General features: G+C 36.7%; 1 long non-coding RNA gene across 2 annotated transcripts in view; it reads right to left on the reverse strand.

Annotated features, from left to right (window-relative positions):
* LOC103001654 (uncharacterized) overlaps positions 1 to 16,340 on the reverse strand; it is a 58,981-nt gene that overhangs the window by 23,683 nt on the left and 18,958 nt on the right. The window lies entirely within an intron of this gene.

Below are 16,340 nucleotides of genomic sequence, written 5' to 3' on the forward strand. Positions count from 1 at the left end.
CCAACCCATTACGCAAGCAATCCTGGATACCCAGAATCTAATCTGGTTGATGAGTTTATTCAGGCCAGTTTCTTGTGGACTTGGTACAAAAATGCTCAAATGACTTTTCACCAGGGAAGCAAAACAGAAAAAAACAATCTTCATACACCACCCTCATCAACATTCTACAATGGTAATAAAGCAATTCTATAACTCTGCTAATTCTTTAACATAAAATCATGATCGCCAAAGACCAAGTCATAGTCTCAGACTCCTTTCTCTCTCTTTTTGAGCCTAGATAACCAGCCTATGCACTTATTTTCAATCCCAGAAATCAAAGGATAGGTACACTACTCCCTCTACTGGCTTTGCAAGTGCAGTTAAAGATGAATTTAACCTCAGAACTCTGTCTTTTAGCAAGATTCCTTTCTCCAGTGACCAAGAAATAGAGGGATGATGCAAGTTTCTTTTTTTTTTTTTTTTAAACATCTTTATTGGAGTATAATTGCTTTACAATGGTGTGTTAGTTTCTGCTTTATAACAAAGTGAATCAGCTATACATATGCATATATCCCCATATCTCCTCCCTCTTGCGTCTCCCTCCCACCCTCCCTATCCCATCCCTCTAGGTGGTCACAAAGCACCGAGCTGATCCCCCTGTGCTATGTGGCTGCTTCCCACTAGCTATCTATTTTACATTTGGTAGTATATATAAGTCCATGCCACTCTCTTACTTCATCCCAGCTTACCCTTCCCACTCACCGCGTCCTCAAGTCCATTCCCTATGTCTGCGTCTTTATTCCTGTCCTGCCCCTAGGTTCTTCAGAACCTTTTTTTTTTTTTTTAAGATTCCATATATATGTGTTAGCATACAGTATTTGTTTTTCTCTTTCTGACTTACTTCACTCTGTATGACAGACTCTAGGTCCATCCACCTCACTAGAGATAACTCAGTTTCGTTTCTTTTTATGGCTGAGTAATATTCCATTGTATATATGTGCCACACCTTCTTTATCCATTCATCTGTCGATGGACACTTAGGTTGCTTAAAGTCAACCTCAACCAAAGATTTACAGAACCTTTACCAAACATCACATTAACAAGTTAATATAAACATGTATACTATAATAAAGATGTTTAAAAAAATGTTCAAACCCTTAAAAATAAATTCTGTTCAGTTATTTTTGCTGATATTTGCTGGAACTATTGAAATTTTCTGATGTTGATGACCCTGGAGAGTCAAAGACTAGAAAACGAATTTAAGAAAGGAAAATAATAATACAGCCATTTCAGATGTTTCAAAGCAATGTTCCCGCATATTTCCTATTATCTCTCTTCTCAATACTTGCAAAACTTTTGCCACCCCATTCTTCCATCACTGAAATGTACAAACATATACAGTGTCCACCTTCAATTTTTTCTGAATTCCCAGAAAAGAGTTTAGATGTACAGATTTTTTTAAGTAAAAGTGAAAATCTTGCAGTGTCCCTGGTAATTGAAAACTAATAGGCATAATGGCAATGGTCTAAAGATGCCAGCAATTGAATTCCCCTTAGAGGATGGCTTAATGGCTATTTCCCCCTTATCGATTACGTAGCAAGTAGTCCAAAGTTGATGTTTCAGAATGTATCGTCTCTCTTCCAAGGTTGCAGTTACACCCCTAACTGATGTTTTCAACCAAATTCACTTATTTGGTCATCTGGTAAATATTTACTGAGCACCTATAATGTGTTAGGCAATGTTCTAGGTGCTGCAGACTTAAGAGTGAACAAGTGACCTCATCCCCTGTTTCTCATTGAAAAGACAGAAGCCAGCTCAGTGAGTTCCCATTCGTTCTCCTTACCTTTCAATGAGTTTGTACACCTCCACATATACTTGGTCAAATTCTAACTCTGTGAAGTCTTCTTTGACCAGCCTGGGCCATGAGTCTCACACCAACTCTGATTTTTCTGAAATGTCCTGTTATTAAGCCACTACACATTTCCTATATAGACATGTGTTGGTGTACAGCTGTATGCCAACAAATTAGATGTTATTCATGTCTGTTTATTGCCTTGAATTATTATTTAAAGATTTCATTGCCATCTGACTTTTCACATATATCTGTGGTTTTTCCTCAACTAAATTAAAAGTTCTTTGAAGCAAGAAATACATGATCTGACATAGAATTATATAAGAAATCTTAAAAAGGATATAAAAATAAAATCATATTAACAACCCATCTGTTCTGAAAAGAATAATATTACATTAAATACAGTCCATCAGCAAAGTTTTATATACTGTAAAAATTAAGCTGGTTATTCATAAAAATTAGATTTTTTTCATGTTAAGATGTTAATTTTAGGGGCTTCCCTGTGGTCCAGTGGTAAAGAATCCGACTTCAATGCAGGGGACATGGGTTCAATCCCTGGTTGGGGAACTACGATCCCACATGCCATGAGGCAACTAAGCCCGTGCACCACAACTACTGAGCCTGCACGCCTCAACTAGAGAGACTGCGTGCCACAAACTACAGAGCCCATGCGCTCTGGAGCCCACATGCCACAACTAGAGAGAGAAAATCCACACGCCACAACTAGAGAAAAGCCCACGTGCCACAACGAATAGCCCACATGCTGCAACAAAAGATCCTGCATGCCGCAACAAAGAACCCACGTGCTGCAACTAAGACCCGATGCAGCCAAAAAATAAAAAATAAATAAAAATTTTAAAAAGATGTTAATTGTAATTCTCAGGGCAATTTCTAAGAAAATAATTCATAAAACATAGTGAAAGAAACAAGAGCAAGAGAATTTAAATGTCATACTAGAATATATCTATTTAACACAAGAAAAAAGGCAATAAAGAAATTAGAGGAACAAAAAGGATATAAGATATATAGAAAACAAATGACAGGCAAAATCCTAGCTTATCAGTAATTATATTAAATGTAAATGGACTAAACATTCTAATCAAAAGGCAGATATTGGCAGATTAGATTTTTTTAATGATCCAACTATATGGTGTCTATAAGAGACATTGTTTTGATTCAAAGACACAAATAGATGAAAAGTTTAAAAATGGAAAAATGATATAGCATGCAACCAGTAACCAAAAGAGAGTTGGAGTCCTATATTAATATCAGGTAAAACAGACTTTAGGAAGAAGATTTTATGATGATAAAAGAGTCAAAACATCAAGAAGACATAACAATTATAACATATTTGAATCTAATAACAGAGTCACAAAATACAGGAAGCAAAAATTTACATAAATGAAGGAGAAATAGACAATTCAGCAATAATATTTGGAGTTTTCAGTAATCCACTTGCAATAATGGGTAGAACAATTAGGCAGAAGTTCAAAAAGGAAACAGAAGACTTAAAAAATATTGTAAACCAACTAGACCTAACAAATATTGATAGAACACTCCACCCAGCTACAGCACAATACACATTCTTTTTAAGCATGCATGGAACATTCTCCAGAATAGACTGTCTGTTAGGGGAAAAAAGGAAGCCTTAATAAGTTTAAAATTATTGAAATCATACAAAGTATGTTCCTTGACCATAATGGAATGAAATTAGAAATCAATAATAGAAGTAAATTTGGGATTTTCACAAACATGAGAAAATTAAACAACACACTTTTAATAACCAGTGTATCAAAGAACAAATCACAAAGAAAATTAGAAGAAAGTTTGAGATGAATGAAAATTAAGACACAACATGCCAAATTTATGGAATGCAGACAAAGCAGTGCTTAGAGGAAAATTTAAAGCTTTAAATGTCTACATTTAAAAGGAAGATCTAAACTCAATAACCAAATCTTCCACCTTAGACTAGAAAAAAGAAGAGCAAACTAAAACCAAAGCAAAAATAAGAAAGGAAACAATAAAGATTAGAGTGGAAATAGATGAAATAGAAACTAGAAAAATAACAAAAGAAATACAAAATTGACATGTCTTTAGCTAGACTGTTCAATTAAAAAAAAGAGAGAAGACTCAAATTACTAAAACCAGGAATGAAAGAGGGGACATCACTATCAGCCTTATAGAAATAAAAAGGATCATAAGAAAATACTATGAACAATTATATGCCAACAAATTAGACAACCTAGATGAAATGGAAAAGTTCCTAGAAAGACAGAAACTACCAATACTGACTCAAAAAGAAATACAAAATCTGAATACAGATTCTGCTATAAAATTAGTAATTGAAACACTTCCTACAAAGAAAAGACAAGACCCAAATAGCCTTACTAGTAAATTCTACCAAAGAGTTAAAGAGGAATTAACAATGCTTCTCAAATTCTTTCCCCCCCCAAAAAATAGAAAATATGAAACACTTTTAAATTATTCTATAAGGTGAGTATTACCCTGATACCAAAACCAAAGACATCATGAGAAGAAAACTACAGACCAATATACTTCATGAATATAGGCACAAAACCCCTCACCTGATACTAATAAACCAAACCCAGCCATTTATAAAAAGAATTATACACTACCACTAAGCGTGATTTACCTTAGGAATGCAAGATTTGTTCAACATATGAAAATCAACCAGTGTAGTACATCACATTAATAGAATGAAGAGCAAAAACTACATGATCATCTTGAAAGAGATTGACAAGATTGAACATCTTTTATGATAAAAACACTCAGAAAACTAATACAAGAAAGTGTCATCAATCTGATGAAGGTCCTCTACTAAAATCCCGCAGCTAACATCATACTTAATGAAGAAAGACTAAATACTTTCCCACCAAGATCAGGAACAAGACAAGAATGTCTGCTCTCATCACCTCTGGTCATCATTGTACTAGAGGCTCTAACAAGAGCAATTAAGCAAGGAAAAGAAATAAAAGCATCCAGATTGGAAAGAAAGTGAAATTATCTCTATTCACAGGTGACAGGATTTTGTATATATAAAATCCTAAAGAATCCAAACAAAAAAAATATTGGAACTAATAACTGAATCAGCAATGTTGCAGAATAGAAGATTAATATACAAAACTCAACTGTATTTCTATACACTATCAATGAACAATACAAAAATGAAATTTAAAGAACAATTCAATTTATAATAGCATAAAAGATAATAAAAATACTCAAGAATGAATTTAGTAAAAGAAGTGTAAGACTATACCCTGAAAACTACAAAGCATCATTTAAAAAACTTAAAGAACACCTACATTAATTGAAATACATCCTGCACTCATGAATCAGAAGACTTAATATCATAAGATGGCAATACTCCCCAAACTGATCTACAGGTTCAACATAATCACTTTCGTAATCCTAGCTACCTTGTTTTGCAGAAATTGATAAGCTGATGATCCTAAGACTCAAACGGAAATGCAAAGGACCCAGAACAGCCAAAATAACATTGAAAAAGAAAAAATGAGAGAACTCATGTTTTCCAATTTCAAAACTTATTACAGGGAATTCCCTGGTGGTCCAGTGGTTAGGACTCTGTGCTTCCACTGCAGGGGGCACGGTTCGATCCATGGTTGGGGAACTAAGATCCTGCAAGCCATGCAGCAAGGCCAAAAAAAAAAAAAAACTTACTACAAAGATACAGTAATCAAAACAATGTGAGGGCTTCCATGGTGGCTCAGTGGCTGAGAACCCGCCTGCCAATGCAGGGAACATGGGTTCGAGCCCTGGTCCGGGAAGATCCCACATGCCCTGGAGCAACTAAGCCCGTGTGCCACAACTACTGAGCCTGCACTCTAGAACCCGCGAGCCACAACTACTGAAGCCCATGCCTAGATCCCATGCTCCGCAACAAGAGAAGCCACTGCAATGAGAAGCCCGCACACTGCAAAGAAGAGTAGCCCCTGCTCGCCACAACTAGAGAAAAGCCTGTGCACGGCAATGAAGACCCAACACCCCCAAAAATTAATTAATTAATTAATTAATTAATTAAAAAGAAAACCAACAATGTGAGATTGGCATAAAGCTAAACATATAGGGCTTCCCTGGTGGCGCAGTGGTTGAGAATCTGCCTGCTAACGCAGGGGACACGGGTTCGAGCCCTGGTCTGGGAGGATCCCACATGCCGCGGAGCAACTAGGCCCGTGAGCCACAACTACTGAGCCTGTGCGTCTGGAGCTTGTGCTCCACAACAAGAGAGGCTGCGATAGTGAGAGGCCCGCACACCGCAATGAAGAGTGGCCCCTGCTCGCCACAACTGGAGAAAGCCCTTGCACAGAAACGAAGACGACCCAACATAGCAATCAATCAATCAATCAATCTTTAAAAAAAAAAAAAAAAGCTAAACATATAGATCAATGGGATAAATAGATTCATACATCTACGGCCTGGTTTATATACCAGAAATAAATCCATATATCTACAGCCATTTGATTTTCAACAAGAATGCCAAGGCCATTCATTAGGGAAAGAATAGTCCCTTCAACAATGATCCTGGACCACCGGATATCCATGGGCAAAAGAATAAAGTTGGACCCCTACCACACAAAATACACAGACATCAACTAAAAGCAGATCAATGTCCTAAAGAGCTAAAACCATAAATCTCTTAGAAGAAAATCTTCCAAGAGGGGAACTCCTCATGACCTCAGATTTGACAATGCATTCTCAGATATGACACCAAAAGCATAAGCAACAAAAGAAAAAGTAGATAAGTTGGACTTCATCAAAATTAAAAGCATTTGTGCATAAAGGACATTATTAAGAAAGTAAAAGACAACCTGCAGAATGGGAGAAAAAAGTATATATATATACACATCAGATAAAGGTTTAGTATGTGGAATAAATGAACTCCTACAACTCAACAGTAAAACAACAAACAACCCAATTATAAATGGGCAAAGGACTTGAATAAACAGATTCCTAAAGAAGCCATATGGCCAAAAGGCACATAAGAAAATGTCAACATCATTAGGCATCAGGGAAATGCAAACTGAAAGCACAATGAGATACCACTTCACATGCACTAGGATCACTATAATCAAAAAGATAGATAATAAGAAGTGTTGGCAAGGATGTGGAGAAATTTGAACTGTCATACATTGCTGGAGGGAATATAACATGGTGTAGCCATTTTGAAAAACAATTTGGCAGTTCCTCAAAAATAAAACACAGGGTTGCCATATGACCCAGGATTTCCACTCCTAGGTATAAACTTAAGAGAAATCAGAATATATTTCCACACTAAAACTTGTACACAGATGTTCATAGCAGCACTATTCATAGTAACCAAAAAGTAGAAGCAATCCAGTTGTCCTCAACAGATAAATGAATCAACAAAATGTGTACACTATTCATACAATGGAATATTTTTCAGTCGTTAAAAGGAATGTAGTATTGCTATATACTACAACATGGATGAAAACATTATGCTAAGTGAAAGAAACCAGACGTGAAAGATCATATATTGTTCTTTTTAAAGATATTTTGGCTGTCCTGGGTCCCTTGCATTTCCATGACTCTTAGGATCATCAGCTCGGCCATTTCCACAAACAGAATAGATTTCATAGAAATGAAATCTATTTTGCAAATAGGCAAATCTGTAGAGATAGAAAGTAGATTAGTGGTTGTCAGGGGCTCAATGAGCTATCAGGGGGAAGAGAAAATGACCACTAATGGGTGAAGGATTTCCTTTTGGGGTGATGAAAATGTTCTAAAATTAGCTACTGGTAACGGTTGCAGAACTCCGTAAATTTGCTTAAAACAACTGAATTGCAGACGTTAAAAGAGTTAATTTTATGGTATATGGATGTATGGTACATTTCAATAAAGCTGTCATTTAAAAAAATCCAGTCCATCCTAGAAAATTGGGATGGCATAGTTATTATATTCATTTTTCTTTCTAGCCCTCACAATTTATAGCAAGATGCCTTGTACATAGAAGTGCCAAAAATACATACATGTATGAATGCATATTATTTTGCATTGTTCACAAAATGCTCCAAATATTAGTTGGAGTTTCTCAAGTGATTCAAACTCCTTGAGGCAAAGCCCATGTCTTAAATTTCATGAACATTCACCACTATTAGACCTTGCATAATGATTACACTTAGCCTGGAAATAGTTACAGTGGGTAAAAATGCTCAGCATCTTAATCCACCTGTAACTCATGATTGTTCAGGAGGCCATGCTGTCATGGGAGGACTCTGAAGTCAGACTATCTAGGTTTAAATCCAACTTCTATGACTTAATAATGGTATGATCTTGGATGAATAACTTAACCTCTGTGAGCCTTATTTTCCTCATCTGTAAGGACAGGATTAATGATAATATTGATAGTAACCACCTTCCAGGGTTGTGTGAGGCTTAAATGAGGCAAGGGGTGTAAAGCACTAATATGGCCTTATTATTCATTCATAGAGTTGCTCGACATTCACTGGGCACTGATTTTAATGCTCTGCCCTCAGAAGACAGAAGTAGGAGAAGACAAATCAATGCAGTGAAGTGCTCTCGCTTGGAAAGACATCCAAAGAACACAAGAGTGATTCCCAAGGGGTGAGAGACTCTGTGTGTATGTGGATGGTCAGAGGCACAGGGTATCAAGAAAAGTTTTATGGAAGAAGTACCACTCGAACAGAGCATTTATTTAACTTTAAAAAAAGTATTCATTCCCCAGGTTGAGAGAAACAGGGAAATAGGACATTCCAAATGGATGGAGTGATAAAAGGAAATCATCATTTATTCAGGGGGCTGTGATTAACTCAACACAAGAACAGATCCAAGGTGAGAGCAGTCACAGAAAAGGCTAGGGAAGCAGGAGCCGGATCGTAGAAGTCATTGTTTTCCCCCTCACTAGGGCAGATGGTATTTCCTGGCAAGCGGGAATCACCCCTCCCCCACTCCAGCAGAGTCATTTTCTTTGGTTGGTTTTCTTTCCAAAGGTCATAGAGCAAAACAGAGGAAAGACTGAACCTCTGAGACAGCTTGAGTATTTCCAGAGTGTTCTGGTAATGTCAATGCTGACAAAGCCAGTCATTCGTTGGCTGATCATCACTGAGCACCCAGAGGCTGCAGGACAATTATCAGGAGTGACAATTTTCCTTGATAAATGCATCTGTACTTTGCACAATTCCCAGTTTCCCTTGCATGCTCCCAGCATGCACTACTCCCACATTGGGCACCAGAGGTTGAAACTAGATGGCAGCTCCCAGAGGAGTGCCTTCAATTACCCACAACAAGCATCTGGGCATAAGCCCCCATCATAGGTGATTATGGCCACAGGTTAATCCAGCAGTTCCTCCTAATTAATAGCTTGGAGTATTGAAGAAGCCAGAAGTGACCACAACTCTCCAAGTTTTTGGAAAAGCCCAGCTGGCTGAGTGTCAGCTTTCCGTTAGACCAAACCTTGGTGTGTTGTTTAACCACATCACCCTTTCCTGGAATCTGGCCCTTTGGCTGACACTCCTCTGTGGAGACAGAGTGTCCCTTTTGTGGTTCAGAAATACCATGTAGGCTTTTCTTCTGCCTCAGCATTCCCATTTCTCATTCTTTCGACTTCTTCCAATCTGTTCTTCGCTTCTCTCAGAAATATGCTCAGTCTTTCCTCACTCATTTTTTCAGTTTATTTTCTTCAGACTTGTTTTATTTTTTTCTTTTCCTTCAAAAGACCTGATGTCCCTTTCTTTTCCTGCTCCTTGATTTCTCCATTTCTCTCTCTTTCCCTCTGCCCTCCTCCCTCCTTCTCTCACTTCCTGTCTTTCTATTTTTTTCTAAACTGACCTCAGATGAAAACAATAGATTACTCATATTGTATATTTCATAACACTCTCAGCAGGTTCCATGCATGGCCCTCTTTTATTTGGTTCATGTTTTTTTCTAATTTCTTGTTTTTAATAATGTAACAAGCACCAATGAATCTAACAACTATTGAAACAAAAAGGGGGATCTCACACTATCCTACAGCAAAACATTGGGTAGCCTTCTATCCTAAGCCCTGGCTCCCCAACCCAGGGTATCCACCATGCCAAATCCTGGCCATCATTCCTTCCTTTAATACAGTTTTATTGTTTCTACATGTAGTTCTAAAAAATGTCTTACTCTAGTTTTTTAAGTTTATGAAAGGTATGGTGTTGTTATCTACTTCTTTCTTTGTTTTAGCCTTACTTTATAGATTTTTTTTTTTTTACTTTTTATTTTGAAATAAGTTCAAAGTTACAAAAAAGTTTCAAGGATAGTACATAAACCCCCATAGAGCCTTACTGATATATATTATTTATATTTTATTTATGTATTTGTTTGTTTGTAGAGAGAGAGTTATTATTCTCCAACTCATTTGAAAATAAGTTGCATATGTCTTGCTTCTTTAGCCCCTAACACAGGTGTCCCCAACCCCTGGACCATGGACCAATACCAGTCTGTGGCCTGTTAGGAACCAGGTTGCACAGCAGGAGGTGAGTGGCAGGCAAGTGAACGAAGCTTCATCTGTATTTACAGCCGCTCCCCATTACTCGCATTACCGCCTGAGCTCCACCTCCTGTCAGATCAGCAGCGGCATTAGATTCTCATAGGAGTGCGAACCCTACTGCGAACTGTGCATGCAAGGGATCTAGGTTGCGTGCTCCTTATGAGAATCTAATGCCTGATGATCTGAGGTGGAGCTGAGGTAGTGATGCTAGCACTGGGGAGTGGCTGCAAATACAGATTATCATTAGCAGAGAGGTTTGACTGCACAGAGACCATAATAAATCAACTGCTTGCAGACATATTAAAACACTATCAGTGAGTGGCAAGTGAAAAGAAGCTCAGGGCTCCCACTGATTCTGTATTATGGTGAGTTGTATAATTATTTCATTATATATTACAATGTAATAATAATAGAAATAAAGTGCACAATAAATGTAATGTGCTTGAATCATCCTGAAACCATCTCCCCACACACACCCCTTCCTGATCCATGGAAAAATTGTCTTCCACGAAACTGGTCTCTGGTGCCAAAAAGGTTGGGGAGCGCTGCCCTAACACATCAGTGTGTATTTCCTAAGAATAAGGAAAATCTCTTACATAACCACAAATGAGGAAATTTAACATTGATACTGTGCTTATATTTTAGCAACAGTCCATTTTTAACTATCCCAATACAGTAAGTCCCCCACATATGAACCTTCAAGTTGCGAACTTTCAAAGATGTGAATGTGCATTTTCATGTCCAATCATGTAACTTAGTTCAAGCGTCTGGCATTATCTGTAAAAGCTGGGTACCTAGGCTAACTTTATTGGACTTATGAGCAAATTGGACTTGCAAACACACTCTCAGAATGGAACTCGATCATATGTTGGGGACTTACTATAACAGCATTTACAGCAATTTTTTCAAGTACAAAAATCTGTTTCAGATTTGCACATGGCATTCAGTTGTGTGTCTCTAGTCTTCTTTAATCTCAAACATTTCCTCCACCATTCTTTACTCTTCATGACATTTAATATTTGTCTGGTATCTTGTTAACATCACTCAATTTGGGTTCTCCTGATGTTTCCTTTCTATTGCATTCAGGATACACTTTTTTGGCAGGAATACCACAGAAGTGATGCTGTGTGCTATGTTCTCAGTAAATCACATCCAGAGGCCCCTCATTAGTGACTTTAGCTTTGATCCCTTGATTATGGTGCTACCCCGTTTCTCTAGATGATATATTTGCATATATTTTTTGGAAAATTACTATTTCACTTAATATCACACTGTTAAGACTCACCCACATTGATGCATGTCACTTTTCTCTCTCTTCCTCTCCCACACCCACCCACAGACACACACACCAACCTACACACACACACACACACATACACACACATTTGCTTATCTTCTTTCTTCCTGTCTTCAATTTTCCAGCCACATTCTTACTCAAAATCAATTTGGAAGTATACAACTCTTAGCTGAAGTATGTACCATCTCTTGTTCAATTACTACAGACTAAATCTCCAAAGATTGGTGTATAACGCGCCAAAGATATGTGCTGTTATGAAGATAGGTGGCTTAGCAAAGAAGCAGATACCAAAGAGATCATAAAGGGACCCTTCACCTTTTACTCACCCACCCAACTAACCTGTCGACGTTTATTAACTGAGTAACTATTATGTTCCCAGCACCAGGCTTGACTAGAAGGGGGCATATAAAGTACAAAACCACAAAGGTCTTAGAAGCCCAATATACACACACACACCCCACCAGCAGTTCACCGTGGACACCTCCCTCACGCTTCAAGGCTCAGCTCAAAAGTCACCTTCTCCATAAAGCTACCCATCCCTGCACCAACCCTAAGTACCTAACTGAGAACCTACTACTTGCCAAGCACAGTATTACATGCTTTCCTCACAGCAGTTCAAGAAGGCTCTGCCTTCTTATTTCAGCTCTCCTAATACAAACTATGTCCTTTCCGTGGTCTATTTAGCGCCACATTTTTCACAACTGTGTGCTTTTTATTGATGATTTCACTGTTTAAAATGACCCCCAAGCGTAGTGCTGAAGTGCTGTCCAGTATTCCTAAGTGCAAGAAGGCTGTGATGTGCCTCACTGAGAAGGTATGTGTATCAGATAAGCTTCCTTCAGGCATGAGTTTTAGTGCTGTTGGCTGTGAGTTCAATGTTAATAAGTCAACTATATATTAAATAAAGTCTCCTTAAACAAAAACATACATAAAACAAGTTTATGTATTGACCAATTTACAGAAATGTTGTGACCAGAGACTGTTAGGACCCTAATTCTGTATTTTCCCTAAGAGTAATGCTTCAGTGTCGGTAATTCAGTGTTCCTGGTGACTGTAGAAAATAATAATACTGTGAGTAATAAGAATCAACTGTAGTAGGTGACAAATAAATATATGATGAAAAGATGAAGGAAAGAAGCCATCTGTTGGGAAAATGACATTAACAGATGAAAAGTTGCTTCATGAACCCACATGAAGCCAAATATACATAAATAGATTTTATATTAATATGATAAAGTGCCAGAAAGTAGATTATCCTATAATAAGGAGAACATGCAAAGGGGAAGGGGTAATACATGTACATTTCCTACTCAATGGGAAGAAAATGTTCTGTGACAATTTCTTTCCAAAAGAATGAATATTTATTATGCAAATTCAAGCACATCTGGCTGCCGTGAATTTAACACTCCATAATTAATAACTTTCTGTATCTCACTGAGCACATTAAAAATCTGTATGTTTTACATTTGCAAAAATATAATAGCACCACATTTTTTAACCACAAGGGTTTTCAAGGGCCCACTGTAACTCTTTTCCAAAATTTTATTAATACTTTTTCCTTACTAAAGAACACAATGTGATTATCTCCATTTTAAAAAAAATGCACTAGAATATTTATCTTTGACCTCTTCATAAAGCAAGGAGAAGAGAGCTTTCAATTGACTTTGTAAAGCACATTCTACACTGTTGCATGATGGGAGAGGACCTGACCTGACAGTTCCTTATCCACATGATTGTGGTAAAAGTAGACATAACATTATGGCTCAAACAGAACAAAGATGAGCTTACAAAGTACATGGTTTAAATAATTCCAGAGCTTTGGAACACAGATCTCTTTTTTCAAGACACGAATCTCATGTAACCATAATCATGATTGGCGGTGGGGAAGTTTAAAAACAGTGTCCCCCAAACCCTCCAGACTTAGTTATACCACAGCTAAATCAGGTGATTCCAACACATGATTCACATCCCACAAAAAATGAAATGTTTACAAAAACAAGGCTCCCAAAGGATGAAGTAGCCTTTTCCCAAAATCCATTCAAAATTTTAAGCCAATCTTTCTCTGTTTTGCTTGCCATAACTACCAGGTCTCCTCTTCTAAAATAAAAGGTTCATACAAACACACACACAATTTTCACATCTAAGTTTTAGCATTCTGACATATTTTAAAAGCAACTTTGCCTTAGCAGATACAGGTCACAAGTCAAGACTATTACTGTAGTGATTTGTATATACATATATATTTTTATTATGGAAAATTTTAACCATACACAAAATGGTAGAAGAAATAGTACAGCAAACTCCCATACACCAATCACAGAGCTTCAGAAATTATTAGAGATATTAGAGATATTTTTAAATGCAAAGAAAAAATTACACAGCATCATACCTTTTCCTGCCTACAACTACAGAAACAATAATATGACCACCAACACTGAATGCGTTACAGAATATGAGGTGTTTTACCTGCAAACACATTAAATTTTGACCCTGAAATGCCCAGGGGAGTAGCTGCATAGAGCAATTTTCCTAAATCCCTTGTATAATAAAATTGATGCTAAAAATTCACGTTGACTATAACATCTGATTTTTTAAAATATTTTTGTTATAAAGTTATGCATTTTTATTTTGTAAAGTTTGCAAACACAGTCACACAAATTTGCATATGGGTGGGTATTTTATGGTATTATGAAATAACTGTTCATTTTTTTGGTGAGATAACAGTATTATGTTTAAGTAAGAGTATTATTTTTAGGAGATGCATTAATGAAGTAATTGAAGGAGAAATGTTATAATGTCTGCAACTTGCTTTTCAAATGATTCAGCAAAAACTGTATGTGTGTGTGTGTGTGTATGTAGATCCAGGGTTGGAAAAATATTTCTGTAAAGGGCCAGACAGTAACAGTTTTAGGCTTTATAGACCAAAAGACAAAATCAAGGATATTTTGTAGATAACTGTATAACTAGTTATAATGTTGCTGCTTAAAAATGTAAAAACCCTTCTTTAATTTATCAGTGTTGTACAAAGACAGGTGATAAGCAAGATTTGGCCTTGGCCTTAGTTTGCCAACTCTAAATGTAGATAGACAGATACACAGATACATATAGATAGACAGGGTAAATATGAGAAAACTAACAACTGAGTCTAAGTACAGGGCACGTGGATGTTCATTGTATTAGTCTTTCAAATTTTCTGAATGTTTGAAGAACTTCATAATAAAAAGTTGGGGAAAATACAAATACATAAAAACACAATGAAAGTAAATCTCATCCACAATACAAGTACCTAGATAGAGATTAACATCTGGTAAAGTAGATTTTATTTTTAGTTCTTGGAAGGTGTGTTTTTTCCTATAATGAGATCCTACTCCGTATAAAGTTTTATAGCCCGCCATTTTCATTCACCATTTATTCATAAGCATTTTCACATGTCATCATCATATAATGGACATATATATTCCACTGAACAAATGTTTTAAGATGTCTTAACTACTTCCTAATCATTGAACATTCAATGTGTTTCCAGTTCTTCACCCACAAAAATAAGAATTTTTTAGCTTTTCTTCCATTTTCTATTTTTTACTTTGAAAACTTTTAAAGCTCTGGAAAAGTTACAAGAGCAATACCATGAACACCATACACCTTCCACCTAGGTTCACCAATTGCTAACAGTTTAACACATTTGTTTTATCTCCCCTCTGTATATTTATTATTTTTATTGTTATTTTGAGAATCTTGAGTATATTACTCTTAAATTTCTTACTAAAATATTTGAAGACCACTGAAAGCTGATTTCCTCAGGGTTTCCAGTTTTCACAGTAAATGTCCTCTGAGACCTAACTGATCTTGAGTGGCAGAAAAAAGACTCAGAAATATACATATATATTAACAAACCTAGTAGCTATTTTTAAGGACAAACTCAAATTAAAATGTTCACTTTGCCAACAAAAAGTTACATCATGTATTATTAGGAGTTAGATCTCTAATGCTTTACTTACTCTGTAAAGAGACACAGCCCCAAACACATTTTTCCAAAATGAGAATGTGACGTGTTAGTGTCATATTACACCTCTGTTGTAATTTAATTTTCTCTTTATACAGATTTTTGCTCTGTCTCCATCCTCGTCCAGCTTTGTGGGAAAACTCACCAAAGCTGCTTTGAATGTTTTTCTTTGACTCCACTGCCACCTAGTGTGGAGAAAAAAGAATTCTGGGCTCTGTTAAAAAAAACTGAATGTGTACTATCAATATTTGCTTACTTATCTGGATTCAAAGCCTGTTTTATTGCAGAATAAACTCTTGGGAACTACACCCACCATGGTCTTCTTGCTTTGCATTAAGCAACAATTCTACGAAAAACAATCATACTTCAAAAATTAGACTATATTTCACGTTATTGTGAAACAAGGTAGGAGATAAGGCTTGGTTTTCCCAATGTCCCTGTGGCCCATGTGGCTCTTTCACTCCAATCACATACTCAGGTCGTTAGGTGGTATTTTCCTTCTTTCCAGTGTGATAGGTTGGAAAGAGAGTGGAGAAAAGAGGGAAAGAAGGAGAAATTCAAAGGAAAGAGGAGGAGAATGAGAGAGGGTCATAGGTGATGGGAAAAATAATAATAAAGACACTAAAAAGACTAAAGGCAGGATATAGATACAAGAAAGAAAATGGAGAGGGAAAGCAGT

Source organism: Balaenoptera acutorostrata, chromosome 6, assembly GCF_949987535.1.
Source record: "Balaenoptera acutorostrata chromosome 6, mBalAcu1.1, whole genome shotgun sequence".
Taxonomy (NCBI): Eukaryota; Metazoa; Chordata; class Mammalia; order Artiodactyla; family Balaenopteridae; genus Balaenoptera; species Balaenoptera acutorostrata.